Below are 12,413 nucleotides of genomic sequence, written 5' to 3'. Positions count from 1 at the left end.
ACAATCAGAAGGGGTGGGGGAAGGGGATGGGATCAGTAGGGCTCCAAGGGCTTGAGGCTTTCCACCGCACTTCCATTTCTCTCTTTAAGAAGAGGCAACTACTCCTGACAACGGTTTCTTTTTTATTTCAATAGCAGACTTACAAGGATATTAACTATAAACTGAATCTAGGCTCTGACACTTACAAAATGAATACCTTTAGACAAATTACTTAGCCTCTCTGTGCCTCAATTTCCTCCTCTGCAGAATGCAAATATTAAAGGTACCTATTTTGTAGAGTCATCATGAAGCTTAGGGGTGAAGATTGTAAGTTAATATTTGTTAGGCACTTACAGCAGGCTTTTATAAAACTGTCATAAAAGGCAAAAGAAAAGTTCTAAGTAATAGTTGACTATTACTACAGATTTCTAATGTAACACAGAAAAGTAGGTCAGATGTATGTACTATAATAAATGATCATCTTTGTTATTGTAAAAATCTGGAAATGGAATCTTTAATACACACTACATAGTGCTTTTCACCATTTTTGCAACATCACTAGTAATAATGGAATTAATGGTATTGTACTGTATTACATAGTCACGTGGTAACTCCTAAAAGTTTATTTGCTTTCAAAATATGCAATAAACTATTGGTTTGGCGAATAGTTCATTCCAGCAAGTTTGGTTAGAGAATAGTCAGGAAAAACAAAAAAATTGACCTGAGGTCACCAACTTTTCCTTTTGAAAACAAAGTTAAAGAATTATAGGTTTGCCGTAATAAAAGATCCAGTATTTAATTTTTAAATCAAGTCGCTGATCTATTTCATTGTATTTTCTGTAATACTCAACTCCAGTAGTTCTCCAAGATAATATAATTTTTTTCTCTCGTAACTACGGAAAAGAAAGGAGATTCAGAATTTTGTAATCCAACTTCCAGTATACATATAGGTAGCAACTTGCAGACTTTGAAATGTAAATACCAAAAATGTTACACTTCTAATGTTTGTATTTATCACATTCGGTGCCTTTTCAAATGACTGATACGTGGCCTTAGTTGGGTTACTAGAACAGTAGAAGATGGAGAAAATACCCCTCCATACCTTTCTGGAAAAACAAAAAATTAGCTACTTTTGCAAAACGCCTGGTTGCTGAAATTGATCCTGGATCCTGCAGCCGGTGGAGAAAGCCCAGCAGCTCCCGAGACTGCCGGAATCTGGGAGTGTTCGCTCTCCTTCTGATCACTCGTCCCAGTTCACCCCAAATTCGCAAGCTCACAGGAAATGCGCTCTCCTTTCAAGAATCATCCAACAGCCCTCTTTCGATCTATTTTTGAGAATGGGAGAATTGCAAGCCCCCAAAGGTCCCCATCCCTTTCCAGGACACTCCTCACTCCTCGCCGGCCTGGGCTCGAGCCTCGGCTCTCGGCCTGCAGCAAGGAGCACGGTCACACGCTAGCCGGCACAACCAAGCGGGCTGCAGCCGGGGAGGAGACCAGACCTGTGCGGAGCGTTACCTCCTCACCCCAGTGCTTCTTTGAAAGCCTGAAACTTGCTGTCGATGCCTTCCTTTTCTGGGAACACAGGAAACACTTGCCCGAGGCGCTTCCCCTATCTCTGCTGTGAGGGCCGCGCTGCCCCACCGCTTCCACTGGCCGCGGGTCCCTCTTCCCCAGCCAAAAGGCCCCTCCTTTCCTCAACCTCGTGGCAGTCCACCACCCCGGTATCCCCCTTTGCCCACGGTGACTCCTGAGCCCAAAGCCAAGCGACATAACGCCGCAGATCCGAGCAGCGCCGTGACCGGCGGAGGGAAGCCGCGGCTCGGGTCCAGGTTCCGGCCCTTGGCCAGTTTCAGGCAGAAGCAACAGATGGGGTGGTGAGCTTCCAGAAGGGCATTCAGTCCCTGGACCCCAGCCCCGAGGGCAAGGAGGCTGGCCAGAAAGGCCATCAACAGTCCAGCCGCTCAGCAGCCGCCCGGCGTCTGGAGGCACCTCCCGGGTCCCCTTAGGCCCTGCGGCGCTGCCTGGCACCGCCGCCCGGTGTCCCCTGAGTCGCTGGTGGGCGACACGCCTCCGTCTACTTCCCTCCTTGTACGAGCCGCCGTGCGGCCTCTCCCGGGTCCGTCGGTCTCGGCAACTTCACACGGCCACCATCACCACCCGGGCCCCGGCCTGCGATGTACAAACAAGGGCGAGGGAATGTGCACCCGGGGGCAGGGACTGAAAGCGTTCAAGTTCACAAGGAAGGAATCCAAAGGCGCTTCCAACATTCCTCTCTGTTTTGCCCCCAGATCTTTAACTTAAAGACGTTGCTAAAGCAAAGTCAAAAGCAGAGCAGGGGCTGGCCAATTTCGAGGCAGGGGGTAGCGGACGTCTCTTTTCCTCCCACTGGCTACTTCTCTACCTCCAGACCTGCAAGAGCCGAGGAGCTCCGTGTTTGAGGGACCGCGGGAAAGAGCGAAGAAAGAAAAAAGCCCTACCTGCCCGGCCTGGAGCTTCCGCGCGCGCTCCCCTGGGCGCCCCCGGAGCTGCAGCGGCGACGAAGCCTCTCGCGGCCTCTGCGCCGGCCGCCTCTTGAGTCCCCAGCTCGCAGCTACGGTCCACGGCCCAGCGCGTCGGCCCGCGGGCGCTGACTGGCCTGTGGGAGTCACGTGCAAGGGCGGGGCGGGGGTGCGCGGCACCGGCTGCACCTCTGTTGGGCGCCGGGCTGCGGGACCGTGCGGAAAGCTCCCCCACTAGGCAAAGTCCAGGCGCTGGGGTCTCCGCGGAAAACGCCCTAGTGTTACCGCCAGGGCTCGGGGCTTCACCCGCAGCCCAGCCAGAGGTCGATTGGGTTCGCTGTGGTGCCCAGGGTCAGCTTTATTAATGAGTTCCTTTTCTCCCTCCCCGCCCCCCTTCCCGTGGTCCTCATCCCGCGCGATGGGCGAGGGGCGGGGCTAGTAGAGGGGAAGGTGACCTCTTGGGCTCAACTCCCGATCTCGTGTGGGGTACTGGGTCACCCGGGGTACCCGGGGCTGGACGCAAGTATCTGGGTAGGGGTAGTGGGGATCCACCCAGCACCGGACGCCGGGGAGGTTCAGGAGACACCCAGACTGCCTCCTTAAATCAGAGCGCAGAGACCGAAGCCTCCCTTTTGCCTTCCCAAGAGCCCAGGGAGATGGTCGGGAGCCGAGGGTCAGCCCTCTGTTTTATGTGTCTACACAAAGTGCGCATCCCTTCCTGGGGACGCTTCTCATCTCCTGTGGCCTCCTGTCTTTTCATCTTTCTCCGGTTTTTCTGCAGCCTGCGGCGGCCGCTGCACCCATCCAAGGGATGTAGCAGTAAGGGCCGGGGAGACCGGCGGTCCGGGGGAGCTCCTCGGTGGAGGAGGCTCTCCAGGGGCTGCAGTCCCCTCTCTGGAATGGGGGAGGAGAATGTGTCAGGCCTGAGTTGGGAGTCGGCGTCAGGGCCTGGAGGCCCCTGCGCAGCGGGGCTGCCAACCGGAGAGTCCCTCCGACAGGTCTAAAGGTTAATAGAGCAATCACAGGGCCCTATTACCGCGTAAAAATAACCCATCGATTACCGCAGCCTTCAGCCCCAGATAACAGCCAGCGGGTGGCTCTCAGGCTTTCGGTTAAACTTTTTTTTTTTTTTTTTTTTTTTTGTGGGGGGCCGCGTTTTTCTCTCCAGCACAGGCTTCTCAAACCAGATTAGAGGGATGGGGGAGGGGTTGGGATACCACCCTGCACGAAACCCGTGTTGCTTCGAAAGCAGACTAGGGACGCCACCCGCTTCCGCAGTTGGAAATCAGCTGTGGATTCCCGGCCTGAGGGAAGGCAATCCGGGCTCTGAGGACGAGGCCGGGACTCGAAGCTGGGTAGAAGGAAACTCCCGGTGGGATCGTGGCCAACTCCCGGGGATTCTCAGGAAAATCCCAGAGGAAGAAACCAGCGCAGCTGCGCGGGGAATTCTCTTCCCTGAATGAGAGGTGCGGAGGTTCACCGGGGCCCAAACAGAGGAGAGGAAACTGAGGCCGCGTGGGAGCCCAGCGGCGAAAGGCCCGCGCGCAGGCTGGACGCTCTGCAGCCTTCCCTCGAGACCTCGGCCGGCCTGCGTCCCGGAAGCTGGAGCCGTCCGTTTAGGGTTTCTTCTCTGACTTCTCCCAACTCCTAGCCTGCTCATCCGCAGAACTGGCTTCACGGACCCGAGACGTGGGAACTCAAGCCTGAAGGGGTCCTGGGGATCTCGGAGGCCGGCGCTGGGGAAAAGCGGTCTCCGGAGCACACTCCCATCTGCGAGCCTTCAGACGCCTCGGAGAAGAAAGCAGCCCCTTGCTCCCTATTTGAAACCCGCTCTCATCCTCATGGGGGTGAGCGAGAGAGGCACGAAGCCAAGGCCTGCGGCAGGGGCCTGCAGGGCCTTTCTGGAGAGTGGGAAGTCTGGGCCTGGGCGAGTGGGAAGCTGCCCCGGCCTCTCCTTTCTCTGATGAAATCTTTGGCTCCAGCGCTGCCGAGTCCCAGAGCTACCAGCCACGCGCGGCCATCAAAGGGCGAAAACAGCTGAGTCCGAGGGACCAGCCAGTGAATTTTCTTAGCAGCAAGCTAGGGGCTTGGGGCTTAGGGTCTGGCGGGGCGCCATCTGAGCGTCCTCCCGACACCCAAGGACACTGGCCGCTCCGACGCGGGCTTCTCGGAGCAGTGCCGGATGGGCCCCAGCGGGAGGTGCGGGGTCTTACGGCGAGCCTTCCCCCTCGTCCTCCTCGCCCTCCCGAAACTTCAATCCCCTCCTCCGAACACTGGTGGAGCTATCACAGGCTGTGCTGTCGGCGGCTGCTGCCACACCCCTGGGTGAAATCGCCTGCTTTGGCTGGGTGCTTGCTGGCCAGGAACCCCAGATTCCCTGCTCCCCCGCTTCTGCCAGCCCCGGGCCACCACCCCTACCACCTCCCACCACCACGGCCCTTTACCCACACCTTCCGCGGGCACTCCTAGTGGGCTGCAACCTGGGCTTCCCCGACCCAGGAATATTCGCTGTCTCCGGAAGGCGCCTGGGACAGAAAATTTTGTTTCCTGAGGCTTCTTCCTCTAGGTTCAGCGCCCCAACTTTCTCCCCAAGGCCTCCGCTCAAGGACAGACCAGGGGTTGGCAAGCGGCCTGCTCTTTTGAGGGTGGTTCCTTTACCCTCTTTTCCTCCTTTGCTGGCCTCCTCCCTCCCTTAGGCCAAGCGGGAGCCGGCAGGTTGGCTGCGCGTTGCCAGGAGCGGGGAGCATTTCAAGGCCTCGCTGGCCTGCCGGCGGGAGGAGCTTTATCGGCTGCCTCTCTCGGTTCCCAGGCCTCTCTCTCAAACCCGAGGCCGCTGGGAAGGGGGGCGGCGGGTGGAGGCTCTGAGGTCCGGCCTCTGGGCTATTTTTAAGGAAGATATGCCTGGGCTGGCCTGGGTAGAGTGGCCCAATCCCTATTCACGTCCTCTCTTGGCTTTCCTTGCCCATAGTCTAGGAAGAGAATTTAACTGTGAACGTCTTTGACCACCTTCCCCGCCCCCCCCCACTAAAAGCCTGGATCTAATGACCCAGCGTCAGGTGATCAGATTTTAGACAAATAATTACTTAGGTGTACTGTACTATTTAAAAAAAAAATCTCCAAGACAAGAGTAAATTACATTACTCTATCCCGTTAAGGATTATGGGACTTGAGCTGGTCGAAACCCTAGAAGCAGCAAATAGTATAGGCTGTGCATCATGTACAGAGGAATCTAAACTCTGGTTCCCCCTACCCCCCCCAAAATAAAAATAAACGATGGATGCTGGAACTTGCAATGAAACCACTGATGGTTTCCTAGCGTCGAGTTCCTGCGACTTTTTGGTGGGACTTGTCCGAGTTTGCTTTAAACCAAGTGCAACGTCTGAGACCATGATCTTGGCCGCTGCACCGGAACAAAAGCAACATCTGAAAAAATTGGCGCCACCAAGGTCCCCAGAGTCTTATAATCGAAACCAGAAACCCCTAGAGCGGGGACTACAGAAGTCAACCCTCGTCCTATGGAACGAATTCCTCCAAGTTATGGACGCATCTCCGCGGACCTGTCTGCGAGGGTTCCAGACGGACCTTCAAGGTGACCCGCACAGAACGAACGCCGGGTCGGCCCCTACGCGGCCCTGGCTTCCCGCGCCGGGTCTGGGCGCCCGTCTGCGAGTCTCCTTCCCTGGGCGGCTCTAGGTCCCCATCTTCGCGGTCCGCGGTGCCCTGAACGAGCCGCCGCGGGCGCGGGGCGCTGAGAACTAGGGTGCAGAGCAGGACGCGTCCCTGCTGAAGGAAAAATGGTGAACGAATTCAGCTGCAAGGCCACGTAGACCTACCTTCCTTCACGTCCAAAGGGCCGTGCCTCGGACATTCAGAATTCTTGGGGATACGGGTGGACGTAGAGCCCCCCGCCCTGTTTCCCCGGGAACCCTGCTCTGCAGCCGGTTACAGATGACGGGAGAGGAAGGAGCTGCGCTTGTTAAAGGTCTTGCTTTCGAAATTACTACTCTGCGTTGCAAAGCGAATCCATGCTCTCCAGTGCAGACCTTGCAAGTGCTTCCTGGCGCTTCCAGCCCTGTGGCCCAGAGTTTGCGGCACACCCCCTCATATTTTATAGTCATTTCCAGATTACAGAACACTTTCAAATCTCATTTTTCTCTAGGGAACAACAAAATCATTAGCAAGAGGGAGGGAGAGAAGGTGTTATCGCCCTCACCTTACAAACCAGCACATGGAGGCTCAGAGAGGTTAAGGCATTTGTCCGAGGTGGCAAAGCCAGGGCGAAACTGCAGGTCTAGAACCGGCAATCCTAAATCTTAGTTCTTTTTTTCCATTCTATTTAATATTGGCTTTCTACCATGAAAAACTTTTTAAAAACTGTCTTTTCCTGTAATCCCAGTACTTTGGGAGGCCGAGGCAGGTGGATCATGAGGTCAAGAGATCGAGACCATCCTAGTCAACATGGTGAAACCCCGTCTCTACTAAAAATACAAAAAATTAGCTGGGCATGGTGGCACGTGCCTGTAATCGCAGCTACTCAGGAGGCTGAGGCAGGAGAACTGCCTGAACCCAGGAGGCGGAGGTTGCGGTGAGCCGAGATCGCACCATTGCACTCCAGCCTGGGTAACAAGAGAGAAACTCTGTCTCCAAAAAAAAAACCCAAAAACCAAAAAACAACAACAACAACAAAAAACAAAAACAAAACAAAAACAAAAAAAAACTGTCTTTTAAGAATTTTTCTAAGTTTCCTTTAATGAGCATATTCGACATATAAAAAATAAAATCAATGTTTAAAAAACTTTATATCTCATAATCTAAGAGCCCACCGGAAGGGGAAAACAAGTGAAAAGGAATCTCTTAATATTTTTGCTGAGTTCAGGACAGATGCCAGAGCCTTTCTGAATAGGGAGGGCCTCTTCAGGTCCAGGGTCGCTGAGGCCAGGACTGAAGCCTGCTCCCGGTGCCTGCAAGTCTAGGCAGGGGCTCCAGCGGGTTGAGGGGCACCAGCACTGGAGACAGTGCCCACGCCGGCACCTCCAAGTATGCTACTTTTTCTGCTGCCAACCTGGCTCCCTCTCTCCCTCATCATCCAAGGAGGACCTGGGGACAACAGCACTGCTCAGTGGACACCACCTGCTCAGGCCACTCACCACCCAGGCCGTAGGGGGCCTTGTTCCCAGACTGCAGGCTCTTTGAGTCTGTAAGGGGCCCCTTCCTTCAGAAACTGCCTCCCCTGGGATCCCTCTTGGTGACATAGGCCCCAATTCTTTCCCAGGTGGGGCCTCACTACTCCCCTTTTGGAAACTTCCGAACTCGCAGTGCTGTTTGCGCTGAGCCCAGAGCAAGAGCATGGTTCACATCCTTGGACTAGGAAAATGATCTTGCACTTTATTCATTCGTCTGTGCCCCCTGAAATTATGAGGTAATTTATCTGGGGTTGGCTGTCCACACACACACACACACACACACACACACACTCACCTCCTCGCTACACATCCCAAAAGGTATGCTCTGTGAAGGCAGTGACCAAAATCCTGGTCTGCCCAGAGCAAGGATTACAGTAGGTGCACAATAAATGTTGGGAAATTTTAAAAGGCTGCTCATAGCATCCATCAGAGTTGTTGGGAGATAAAGAATGAAACATTCTCTTCAAGGGGCCGCGTACACAGGGTGCAGGATCGCCTTTTCTCACAGTAGAACACTGGCCAGGAGTGGAGGGTGTGCCCACCCCAGATGGCACAAATCCCCGGTGGCTTCACCCGCCAGTGGAGCTGCTACCGCCTACAAACCAACAGCCCAAATCTAGGCTGCTCCTAAGGACACCCTGGGGTCCCCGGGTCCTGGGGGCTGCAGGAAGAAGGGACTTTCCTGTGCACAGTAAGGATGTGGGAGGTTGAGCTGGGAAACTGGCTAGATGCTTAGGCTGTTCAATTGGTGAGGGAGGCCGCAGGGCTCTGGGGGTGAAGCCTGACCAGGAGCCAGGTGCACCCTTTCAGAGGGACAGAGAACCCAACCCGCAAATCCTGGACAGATGGAGGGACCAAGTCAGCAGGATAGAGGAAAAAATGCAGGGTGAGGAGTGGAGGAGGAGAAGCAAGAAGGGGGAGAGAAAAAGCCGGGGGGAGACAGGGGAAGGCAGGCAGAGACCAGGGCAGAGAGAAAAGAGTGGCCAGCAACGGAGAGGGAGAGATGGAGGTTCATTCACTCATGCATGCATTCGTTCACCCACTCATTCATTTATTTCACATTCACTGAGCACCTACTCTGTGCCAGGAACGCTTGCAGGCAAGGAACAAAATATAGAAGAATTCTATCTTAAGGCGCTTACATGCTATCAGAGAAAAACGGACAATAAATAACTGTCGAATGATGAAGTGTTATAGAAAAACCAAAGCAGGGAATGGATGGGCAGAGAGTGCAGAGACAGAGAAAGGAGAGAGACCACAGATCCTGGGAAAGAAGGCAAGCTGGGAGACTTGGCTAGGAAACAGAGCCCGGGACCTCCTCGGAGGGGAAGGAGGCCAGAAAGGGCCGGGCCTGGGTGGGAGGATAGAAAACCCGACAGGGACGAGGTCAACCCAGAGTCCGGGGCTCCCCTCGCCCAGCTCCCCTGGAGGTCAGTGCTGATGGTGGGGACACCCGCGGCCGGAGCGCAGCCAGGCCCAAGACCTCCACATCAGGGGACTGGTGGGTGCCCTAGAGATCTGGCGTTCCCTGAGCCAGCTCCGCCCGTTTCCACAGAGCCGCCCCCCGCCCCCGCCCCCGCCCCCCACTCCCGCACCGTGGTGGTTGGAAAGTCCCACCCTCCCGGCACCCTTGCCCTCGCCCCGAGGTGACCCGGAGTTGTAGAAGACGCCCAGGCAGGCGCCGCGACCTGGCGCGGCGAGCTAAAGACAGGAAAGTGTCAAGGAAGCGCGAAGCCCAAGTGGGCAAACCGCCTCTCGCCCGCAGGCGCGGGGACCCGGGGTCCTCGGAAGGGGACGGCCGGAGGTCCCGCCGTCCTCGGCTCAGGCGAGGACCCCTTCAGACAGGCCAGGCTTCCCTGTCGGTGGACAGGAAAGTGGCCTCCACGACCATCCCTCCCACCCCAAGCGCAGCAGGTGGCCACAGAGAGCGCTGCTCCCCTCCAAACGCTGCCTCCTGACCTAGGAGGCCCCTGTTGTTAGAAATCATCGGTTTCTTCTAACAACAGCCACAGGATAGGGAGGCAAGGGGCTTGGGATAACTAGATGGCCCTTCTTCTATCAAAAGTATTCTGTATTCTGAACGGAGTGATTTTTTTTTTTTTTTTTTTTTTTTTTTTTTTTTTTTTTTTTTTTTTGAGACGGAGTCTTGCTTTGTCGCCCAGGCTGGAGTGCAGTATCGCGATCCCGGCTTAACCTCTGCCTCCCGGGTTCAAGGAATTCTCCTGCCTCAGCCTCCCCAACCGCTGGAAATACCGGCGCATACTACCATGCCCAGCTAATTTATTTTATTTTATTTTTTTTTTAGTAGACACTGGGTTTCACCATATTGGCCAGGCTAGTCTCGAACTCCTGACCTAGCAATCCACCCTCCTCGGCCTCCCAAAATCCTGGGATTGCAGGCGTGAGCCACTGCGCCCGGCAGAACGGAGTTAATTTTAAAGACGACCCTCCCACTCCATTTCTTTGTGGCTGGTTTCCACTCGTCTCCCACATTCGTCCTGTGCGAGTGTTTGCAGAAGGACAGGGGTTCTCCGGTTAAGGTGGGAATTCTGGTGCTGCCCCCGGGTCTTTGGCAGAGGTGCTAATGAACAGCAAATTGCCAAAGGGCAAGGAAGTGAAGAGAGAAAATCCAAGGCGCAGGGGGATTCAGTGAAACGGAGCCCTCCGCAGCTAGGTGAGTGGTCCAGCATCCCCCTCCCCGCACTGGCAGGGTCGGTGCTAAACTACCCCGACCTCGTCTCCTCCTCCCTCTCCTATTTCACACGGTCTCCCTGGGAGGCCCCCCGCAGTGAGGGGCAGGCTCCACCCCTCCCCGGGGAAGTCTCCGCAGTTGCCAGTTCCAGAGGCCCACACTCTCCCTGAGCAAGTGGGTGGGCTTAGGGGCTGCTGAGCTCAGAACAGGTAAATAAAAGACTTACTTGCCACCTCTGTTTCCCAATCACCCTGGGAGCACTTTGTCTTCACTGCACTTCCAGAGCTCTGGATTCGTATCTCTCTTTCCACACACCTCTTGCCGATGCACATGCCCCCTCGAAACACCGCTTTTTGTCAGGGACCATGACGTCAGGGACCCTGGTCTTTGAACGTGGCCCAGCAGACATGCTATTTGCAAGGAGCTTCAGGACAGGAAGAACTAAATATAAGTTGTGTTTTAAATTATAAAAGAATAATTGTTGGTATCTTCAAAACCTACAGCTTTATTCATAATTGCCCCAAAAGGGAAACCACCCAAATGATCCTTAAGCAGGGAATAGGTAAACTGAGGTACATCCATGCAATGGAATACTACTCAGTAATGAAAAGGAATGAACATCAAACACACCCAATAACACTCATGAATCTCGAACACATTCAGCTAAGTGAAAAAACACTCAAAAGATTGTTTACAAAATCCATGTTCTATGACATTCTGAAGGAGACAGGACAGCAGGGGCTGAAAACAGGCCGGGGGCTGGGGAGGGGGAGGAGCGGACTGACAGAGGGGGAGGAAGGAATGCGGAGGGGCGCTGGCACTATTCTCATATCTTGTGAGGTCACGACTTGTGTGTTTGTCAAGACTCAGAAAACTATACACTAAAAGGAGTGAATGTACTATATGTAAGTTGCATTTCAAGAAATCTGGCTTTTTAAAAGGCAGAGGGAACAAGAGCACAGGTGGGGCAGGATAAGACTCTTCAGCTCCTACTCTCTCCAGCCCCATCCTGTCTTTAGTGCCACTCAGAATCCCTGGTACACGTTTGACTCCCACCTAAAATACTTTAGAAGCGTGATTTGTATACAAAAGAAAGCCTTGCATTTCTTTTTAAAGGATCATGTTTCAAGGTTGGCCCTCCCTATTGCTCATCCTCGGTCCACAGGAATGGCCACAGTGCTCCACCCTGGGGACAGCTCCAGTGCCTATCTTGAGCACTGGACGCCAATGCACAAGCACACGTGTACTCAGGTTCTCCGCAGGCTGCAGGAAGCGTGATGTCAGAATGAGGGTTATCCTGCTCTCAAATCCTGAGAGTCTTGAAGTCAAACAGCAGAAGCTTAGGGATCACTAAGTCACTTTGAACCACCTGGTGGCTGCCGCAGAGACGGTGATGGGAAGCAGGGAGAGCCAGTCAGTCCTTGGAGACTGGGTTTGGTCCAGCTGGCCCCATGAGGCAAGTGAAAGCCAAGAGCTGGCCTTGAAGGAGAAACGCTTCGGCCCCTTGAGAGTAGGACTGTATTTCTGAATGGACTAAGGGAAAAGATTCAGTGAGACCTGGCCTTCTGTGCAAGATGATACTGTTCTGCAGAACCCATTGCTCTGGCTCTGATTCTTAAGTCAATTTCCATTATGCTCAGGTGCAGGTCATAATGTTCACGTGGATGGGCTACCATCGGCGTGCAAGGCAGCAAGATGAAAGCGCTCTGCACCAGAGGAAACCACACTCCAGGCTTGTACTTATAGCAATCGTAGTCTAGTGGATATCACATGAGTGCCCAAAGCCACTGACTGCCCGGGCCACAGGATGTCTTTGCTACCTTTGCTCTTCAATAACAGTGGGGGGGGGGGCTGTGTGTGTGTGTGCATGTGTGTGTGTGAGAGAGAGAGGAGAGAGAGGTGTGTGTGAGAGGAGAGGTGTGTGTGTGTGTGTGTGTGTGTGTGTGAGAGAGAGAGAGAGAGATTGTTTCTACTTATTCCCAGAGTTCTTAATAATATAATTGTTTCTTTTTTTTTTTTTTTTTTTTTTTTTTTTTTTTTTTTGGTTTTTTTTTTTTTTTG

The 12,413-nt window shown here is 54.0% G+C and overlaps 1 protein-coding gene across 4 annotated transcripts in view; it reads right to left on the bottom strand.

Annotated features, from left to right (window-relative positions):
* GATA4 (GATA binding protein 4) overlaps nucleotides 1-12,413 on the bottom strand; it is an 86,198-nt gene that overhangs the window by 55,462 nt on the left and 18,323 nt on the right. For 2 of the 4 annotated variants that reach the window (XM_010332068.3, XM_003944180.4), the window contains exon 1: nucleotides 2,457-4,857. The exons of 1 other annotated variant lie outside the window; for it this stretch is intronic. The gene's annotated coding sequence lies outside the window, so the exon portion shown is untranslated. Of the gene's footprint in view, nucleotides 1-2,456; nucleotides 4,858-4,927; nucleotides 5,302-12,413 lie in introns of those variants that run through there. One more of the 4 variants, XM_010332069.3, reaches the window with a different exon arrangement.

Source organism: Saimiri boliviensis, chromosome 13 (assembly GCF_048565385.1).
Source record: "Saimiri boliviensis isolate mSaiBol1 chromosome 13, mSaiBol1.pri, whole genome shotgun sequence".
Lineage (NCBI taxonomy): Eukaryota > Metazoa > Chordata > Mammalia > Primates > Cebidae > Saimiri > Saimiri boliviensis.
The sequence above is the reverse complement of the archived record's forward strand: the minus strand, read 5'-3'. Positions and strand labels throughout refer to the sequence as shown.